General features: G+C 34.8%; 1 protein-coding gene across 1 annotated transcript in view; it reads right to left on the bottom strand.

Annotated features, from left to right (window-relative positions):
* Positions 1-9,217, bottom strand: part of syn3 (synapsin III) — a 42,461-nt gene extending 33,244 nt beyond the window's left edge. The window contains exon 1 of the mRNA XM_052124718.1: positions 9,197-9,217. The gene's annotated coding sequence lies outside the window, so the exon portion shown is untranslated. The remainder of the gene's footprint in view (positions 1-9,196) is intronic.
* Positions 9,218-10,000: the final 783 nt, after the last annotated feature.

Below are 10,000 nucleotides of genomic sequence, written 5' to 3'. Positions count from 1 at the left end.
TAACTCTATATGCTCTATATACGTCTGTGGCACATATATAACTCTATATGCTCTATATGCGTCTGTGGCACATAAATAACTCTATATGCGTCTGTGGCACAAATATAACTCTATATGCATCTGTGGCACATATATAACTCTATATGCTCTATATGCGTCTGTGGCACATAAATAACTCTATATACATCTGTGGCACATATATAACTCTATATGCTCTATATGCATCTGTGGCACATATATAACTCTACATGCTCTATATGCGTCTGTGGCACATAAATAACTCTATATACATCTGTGGCACATATAAAACTATATATGCTCTATATACATCTGTGGCACACATATAACTCTATATGCGTCTGTGGCACATATATAACTCTATATACATCTGTGGCACACATAACTCTATATACATCTGTGGCACACATATAACTCTATATGCATCTGTGGCACATATATAACTCTATATGCTTCTGTGGCACATATATAACTCTATATGCATCTGTGGCACATATATAACTCTATATGCTCTGTATGCGTCTGTGGCACAAATATAACTCTATATGCTCTATATACGTCTGTGGCACACATATAACTCTATATACATCTGTGGCACACATATAACTCTATATGCTCTATATGCGTCTGTGGCACAAATATAACTCTATATGCTCTATATGCGTCAGTGGCACATATATAACTCTATATGCATCTGTGCCACACATATAACTCTATATGCTCTATATGCATCTGTGGCACAAATATAACTCTATATGCTCTATATGCGTCTGTGGCACATATATTACTCTATATGCTCTATATGCATCTGTGGCATATATATAACTCTATATGCATCTGTGGCACATATATAACTCTATATGCTCTATATGCATCTGTGGCACAAATATAACTCTATATGCTCTATATGCGACTGTGGCACATATATAACTCTATATGCTCTATATGCGTCTGAGGCACATATATAACTCTATATGCTCTATATGCGTCTGTGGCACACATATAACTCTATATGCTCTATATGCGTCTGTGGCACACATATAACTCTATATGCTCTATATGCGTCTGTGGCACATATATTACTCAATATGCTCTATATGTCTATATGTGTCTGTGGCACATATATAACTCTATGCTTTATATGCATCTGTGGCACATATATAACTCTATATGTGTCTGAGGCACACATATAACTCTATATGCTCTATATACATCTGTGGCACACATATAACTCTATATGCTCTATATGCGTCTGTGGCACATATATAACTCTATATGCTCTGTATGCGTCTGTGGCACAAATATAACTCTATATGCTCTATATACGTCTGTGGCACACATATAACTCTATATACATTTGTGGCACATATATAACTCTATATGCTCTATATGAGTCTGTGGCACACATATAACTCTATATGCATCTGTGGCACATATATAACTCTATATGAGTCTGTGGCACACATATAACTCTATATACATCTGTGGCACATATATAACTCTATATGCTTTATATGCATCTGTGGCACATAAATAACTCTATATGCATCTGTGGCACATATATAACTCTATATGCATCTGTTGCACATATATAACTCTATATGCTTTATATGCATCTGTGGCACATAAATAACTCTATATGCATCTGTGGCACATAAATAACTCTATATGCATCTGTGGCACATATATAACTCTATATGCTCTATATGCATCTGTGGCACATATATAACTCTATATGCATCTGTGGCACATATATAACTATATGCATCTGTTGCACATATATAACTCTATATGCTTTATATGCATCTGTGGCACATAAATAACTCTATATGCATCTGTGGCACATATATAACTCTATATGCGTCTGTGGCACATATATAACTCTATATGCTCTATACGCGTCTGTGGCACACATATAACTCTATATGCTCTATATGCGTCTGTGGCACATAAATAACTCTATATGCATCTGTGGCACATATATAACTCTATATGCTCTATATGCATCTGTGGCACATATATAACTCTATATGCTCTATATGCATCTGTGGCACACATATAACTCTATATGCTCTATATGCGTCTGTGGCACATATATTACTCTATATGCTCTATATGCTCTATATGCATCTGTGGCACATATATAACTATATGCATCTGTGGCACATATATAACTCTATATGCATCTGTGGCACAAATATAACTCTATATGCTCTATATGCGACTGTGGCACATATATAAATATATATGCTCTATATGCGTCTGAGGCACATATATAACTCTATATGCTCTATATGCGTCTGTGGCACACATATAACTCTATATGCTCTATATGCGTCTGTGGCACACATATAACTCTATATGCTCTATATGCGTCTGTGGCACATATATTACTCAATATGCTCTATATGTCTATATGTGTCTGTGGCACATATATAACTCTATGCTTTATATGCATCTGTGGCACATATATAACTCTATACATTTGTGGCACATATATAACTCTATATGCTCTATATGAGTCTGTGGCACACATATAACTCTATATGCATCTGTGGCACATATATAACTCTATATGAGTCTGTGGCACACATATAACTCTATATACATCTGTGGCACATATATAACTCTATATGCTTTATATGCATCTGTGGCATATAAATAACTCTATATGCATCTGTGGCACATAAATAACTCTATATGCATCTGTGGCACATATATAACTCTATATGCATCTGTTGCACATATATAACTCTATATGCTTTATATGCATCTGTGGCACATAAATAACTCTATATGCATCTGTGGCACATATATAACTCTATATGCTCTATATGCATCTGTGGCACATACATAACTCTATATGCATCTGTGGCACATATATAACTATATGCATCTGTTGCACATATATAACTCTATATGCTTTATATGCATCTGTGGCACATAAATAACTCTATATGCATCTGTGGCACATATATAACTCTATATGCGTCTGTGGCACATATATAACTCTATATGCTCTATATGCGTCTGTGGCACACATATAACTCTATATGCTCTATATGCGTCTGTGGCACATAAATAACTCTATATGCATCTGTGGCACATATATAACTCTATATGCTCTATATGCATCTGTGACACATATATAACTCTATATGCTCTATATGCATCTGTGGCACACATATAACTCTATATGCTCTATATGCGTCTGTGGCACATATATTACTCTATATGCTCTATATGCGTCTGTGGCACATATATTACTCTATATGCGTCTGTGGCACATATTTAACTCTATATGCTTTATATGCATCTGTGGTACATAAATAACTCTATATGCATCTGTGGCACATATATAACTCTATATGCTCTATATGCATCTGTGGCACATATATAACTCTATATGCTCTATATGCATCTGTGGCACACATATAACTCTATATGCTCTATATAGTCTGTGGCACATATATTACTCTATATGCTCTATATGCGTCTGTGGCACATATATTACTCTATATGCGTCTGTGGCACATATATAACTCTATATGCTTTATATGCATCTGTGGCACATAAATAACTATATGCATCTGTGGCACATATATAACTCTATATGCTCTATATACGTCTGTGGCACACATATAACTCTATATGCTCTATATGCATCTGTGGCACATATATAACTCTATATGCTCTATATGCATCTGTGGCACACATATAACTCTATATGCTCTATATGCATCTGTGGCACATATATAACTCTATATGCATCTGTGGCACATATATAACTCTATATGCTCTATATGCATCTGTGGCACACATATAACTCTATATGCTCTATATGCGTCTGTGGCACATATATAACTCTATATGCATCTGTGGCACATATATAACTCTATATGCATCTGTGGCACATATATAACTCTATATGCTCTATATGCGTCTGTGGCACATAAATAACTCTATATGCATCTGTGGCACATATATAACTCTGTATGCTCTATATGCATCTGTGGCACATATATAACTCTATATGCATCTGTGGCACATATATAACTCTATATGCTCTATATGCATCTGTGGCACACATATAACTCTATATGGTCTATATGCATCTGTGGCACATATATAACTCTATATGCTCTATATGCATCTGTGGCACACATATAACTCTATATGCTCTATATGCATCTGTGGCACATATATAACTCTATATGCTCTATATGCATCTGTGGCACACATATAACTCTATATGCTCTATATGCATCTGTGGCACATATATAACTCTATATGCTCTATATGCATCTGTGGCACACATATAACTCTATATGCTCTATATGCATCTGTGGCACATATATAACTCTATATGCATCTGTGGCACATATATAACTCTATATGCTCTATATGCATCTGTGGCACACATATAACTCTATATGCTCTATATGCGTCTGTGGCACATATATAACTCTATATGCATCTGTGGCACATATATAACTCTATATGCATCTGTGGCACATATATAACTCTATGTGCTCTATATGCGTCTGTGGCACATAAATAACTCTGTATGCTCTATATGCATCTGTGGCACATATATAACTCTATATGCATCTGTGGCACATATATAACTCTATATGCTCTATATGCATCTGTGGCACACATATAACTCTATATGCTCTATATGCATCTGTGGCACATATATAACTCTAAATGCATCTGTGGCACATATATAACTCTATATGCATCTGTGGCACATATATAACTCTATATGCTCTATATGCATCTGTGGCACACATATAACTCTATATGCATCTGTGGCACATATATAACTCTATATGCATCTGTGGCACATATATAACTCTATATGCTCTATATGCATCTGTGGCACATATATAACTCTATGTGTGTTTGTGGCCATATATAACTCTATATGTGTCTGTGGCACATATATAACTCTATGCTCTATATGCGTCTGTGACACACATATAACTCTATATGCTCTATATGCATCTGTGGCACATATATAACTCTATATGCATCTGTGCCACACATATAACTCTATATGCTCTATATGCATCTGTGGCACAAATATAACTCTATATGCTCTATATGCGTCTGTGGCACATATATTACTCTATATGCTCTATATGCATCTGTGGCACATATATAACTCTATATGCTCTATATGCATCTGTGGCACAAATATAACTCTATATGCTCTATATGCGACTGTGGCACATATATAACTATATATGCTCTATATGCGTCTGAGGCACATATATAACTCTATATGCTCTATATGCGTCTGTGGCACACATATAACTCTATATGCTCTATATGCGTCTGTGGCACACATATAACTCTATATGCATCTGTGGCACATATATAACTCTATATGCATCTGTGGCACATATATAACTCTATATGCATCTGTGGCACACATATAACTCTATATGCATCTGTGGCACATATATAACTCTATATGCTCTATATGCATCTGTGGCACAAATATAACTCTATATGCTCTATATGCGACTGTGGCACATATATAACTATATATGCTCTATATGCGTCTGAGGCACATATATAACTCTATATGCTCTATATGCGTCTGTGGCACACATATAACTCTATATGCTCTATATGCGTCTGTGGCACACATATAACTCTATATGCTCTATATGCGTCTGTGGCACATATATTACTCAATATGCTCTATATGTCTATATGTGTCTGTGGCACATATATAACTCTATGCTTTATATGCATCTGTGGCACATATATAACTCTATACATTTGTGGCACATATATAACTCTATATGCTCTATATGAGTCTGTGGCACACATATAACTCTATATGCATCTGTGGCACATATATAACTCTATATGAGTCTGTGGCACACATATAACTCTATATACATCTGTGGCACATATATAACTCTATATGCTTTATATGCATCTGTGGCACATAAATAACTCTATATGCATCTGTGGCACATAAATAACTCTATATGCATCTGTGGCACATATATAACTCTATATGCATCTGTTGCACATATATAACTCTATATGCTTTATATGCATCTGTGGCACATAAATAACTCTATATGCATCTGTGGCACATATATAACTCTATATGCATCTGTGGCACATATATAACTCTATATGCATCTGTGGCACATATATAACTATATGCATCTGTTGCACATATATAACTCTATATGCTTTATATGCATCTGTGGCACATAAATAACTCTATATGCATCTGTGGCACATATATAACTCTATATGCGTCTGTGGCACATATATAACTCTATATGCTCTATATGCGTCTGTGGCACACATATAACTCTATATGCTCTATATGCGTCTGTGGCACATAAATAACTCTCTATGCATCTGTGGCACATATATAACTCTATATGCTCTATATGCATCTGTGACACATATATAACTCTATATGCTCTATATGCATCTGTGGCACACATATAACTCTATATGCTCTATATGCGTCTGTGGCACATATATTACTCTATATGCTCTATATGCGTCTGTGGCACATATATTACTCTATATGCGTCTGTGGCACATATTTAACTCTATATGCTTTATATGCATCTGTGGCACATAAATAACTCTATATGCATCTGTGGCACATATATAACTCTATATGCTCTATATGCATCTGTGGCACATATATAACTCTATATGCTCTATATGCATCTGTGGCACACATATAACTCTATATGCTCTATATGCGTCTGTGGCACATATATTACTCTATATGCTCTATATGCGTCTGTGGCACATATATTACTCTATATGCGTCTGTGGCACATATATAACTCTATATGCTTTATATGCATCTGTGGCACATAAATAACTCTATATGCATCTGTGGCACATATATAACTCTATATGCTCTATATACGTCTGTGGCACACATATAACTCTATATGCTCTATATGCATCTGTGGCACATATATAACTCTATATGCTCTATATGCATCTGTGGCACACATATAACTCTATATGCTCTATATGCATCTGTGGCACATATATAACTCTATATGCATCTGTGGCACATATATAACTCTATATGCTCTATATGCATCTGTGGCACACATATAACTCTATATGCTCTATATGCGTCTGTGGCACATATATAACTCTATATGCATCTGTGGCACATATATAACTCTATATGCATCTGTGGCACATATATAACTCTATATGCTCTATATGCTCTGTGGCACATAAATAACTCTATATGCATCTGTGGCACATATATAACTCTGTATGCTCTATATGCATCTGTGGCACATATATAACTCTATATGCATCTGTGGCACATATATAACTCTATATGCTCTATATGCATCTGTGGCACACATATAACTCTATATGGTCTATATGCATCTGTGGCACATATATAACTCTATATGCTCTATATGCATCTGTGGCACACATATAACTCTATATGCTCTATATGCATCTGTGGCACATATATAACTCTATATGCTCTATATGCATCTGTGGCACACATATAACTCTATATGCTCTATATGCATCTGTGGCACATATATAACTCTATATGCTCTATATGCATCTGTGGCACACATATAACTCTATATGCTCTATATGCATCTGTGGCACATATATAACTCTATATGCATCTGTGGCACATATATAACTCTATATGCTCTATATGCATCTGTGGCACACATATAACTCTATATGCTCTATATAGTCTGTGGCACATATATAACTCTATATGCATCTGTGGCACATATATAACTCTATATGCATCTGTGGCACATATATAACTCTATATGCTCTATATGCGTCTGTGGCACATAAATAACTCTGTATGCTCTATATGCATCTGTGGCACATATATAACTCTATATGCATCTGTGGCACATATATAACTCTATATGCTCTATATGCATCTGTGGCACACATATAACTCTATATGCTCTATATGCATCTGTGGCACATATATAACTCTAAATGCATCTGTGGCACATATATAACTCTATATGCATCTGTGGCACATATATAACTCTATATGCTCTATATGCATCTGTGGCACATATATAACTCTATATGCTCTATATGCATCTGTGGCACATATATAACTCTATATGCTCTATATGCATCTGTGGCACACATATAACTCTATATGCTCTATATGTATCTGTGGCACATATATAACTCTATATGCTCTATATGCATCTGTGGCACACATATAACTCTATATGCTCTATATGCATCTGTGGCACATATATAACTCTATATGCATCTGTGGCACATATATAACTCTATATGCTCTATATGCATCTGTGGCACATATATAACTCTATATGCTCTATATGCATCTGTGGCACATATATAACTCTATATGCATCTGTGGCACATATATAACTCTATATGCTCTATATGCATCTGTGGCACATATATAACTCTATATGCTCTATATGCATCTGTGGCACATATATAACTCTATATGCATCTGTGGCACATATATAACTCTATATGCTCTATATGCATCTGTGGCACACATATAACTCTATATGCTCTATATGCATCTGTGGCACATATATAACTCTATATGCATCTGTGGCACATATATAACTCTATATGCTCTATATGCATCTGTGGCACATATATAACTCTATATGCTCTATATGCATCTGTGGCACATATATAACTCTATATGCATCTGTGGCACATATATAACTCTATATGCATCTGTGGCACATATATAACTCTATATGTGTCTGTGGCACACATATAATTCCATATGCGTCTGGACGGTCGCGTCGCGTCATTTGCCGCGTGCATGTTCAAACACATATGAATTCCCTTACCGACAGCGAATAAAACCGAATATCACAGAATTCAAATATTAAAAAATACAGCTATTACGTACAAGAACGGGACTATTTCCCTACAGGTATATTGAGATTCCTGTAGAACGATCATTATTATTTTAAATGTGTAAAATAGATCACACAGCATCTTTATAGATCCACCCATCAATAACTGGAGGAGAAAAATACAATATTCAATCTAAATATGTAATTTCCCCTGCATACACTAATAGTTTGAAATGGCATCTCATGGCAAGGCAATACGTTTATAAGAAGTAAAAATGTAGGTTTGGTGTATTTACCTCAGAAGCGTCCGTGCTCGTGCCACACCGACTCGCCGCATTAATTCAGTAACATCTGATTGGACGAATCGGAACATCTCATGAATATTTAATGAGGGAGGCAGAGATGCGCATGTGCAGAGCTGAGAGGGCTGCGCTGCTCAAATCTAATGAAAACGTCATCGATTAGATTCGCGTAAATATGATTGACAATCAAGAATAAAAAAGCCCCTGCTCACTTGGTGCTTGTTTTTTGTTTTTTTTTTACTCTCACCTGCTCTTGTTGTATAGAATTGTACTGGTTATTCTCGTCTTGTTTTTTCGTGATAATTGTACTTTTGTCTTTTTGTATTTGTTTATTAATTAAATCCAAAGTGGCTTTATTGGCATGACTGTAAACAATATAATATTGCCAAAGCAGATGGTTTTTTTTGTATATAAAAATAGAACAAAATGTTAATCTATAATTAACAATTAATTTAATTCATTTATTACTGATCCTGAAATTCAGTACAGTAATTTTTGTTTGATAAAAATAGTAAAATAATGATTAATTATTTCTATACAATATAGAATTGTCATATCACGTTTCTATAATTATGTAATAAAGTCCACTATATAATTTCTATATATCTATCACGAGATCTTTCCTTTTTCTTGGCCTTTACTTCCTCCCTATGTAACTCAGCAAATGTGTTCATATATTGTTCAATTTGCAAGTTTTAGTGAACTCATTTTGTAATCATTAATTTTTCAATCAAATTAAAATAGACAAAAATTACAATTAAGTCCAGTTTGAAGTTTTATCAAAAAACACCACCTTTA

This window comes from Xyrauchen texanus, unplaced genomic scaffold, assembly GCF_025860055.1.
Source record: "Xyrauchen texanus isolate HMW12.3.18 unplaced genomic scaffold, RBS_HiC_50CHRs HiC_scaffold_238, whole genome shotgun sequence".
In the NCBI taxonomy this organism is placed as follows: domain Eukaryota; kingdom Metazoa; phylum Chordata; class Actinopteri; order Cypriniformes; family Catostomidae; genus Xyrauchen; species Xyrauchen texanus.
This window is presented reverse-complemented; position numbering and strand designations above follow the sequence as displayed.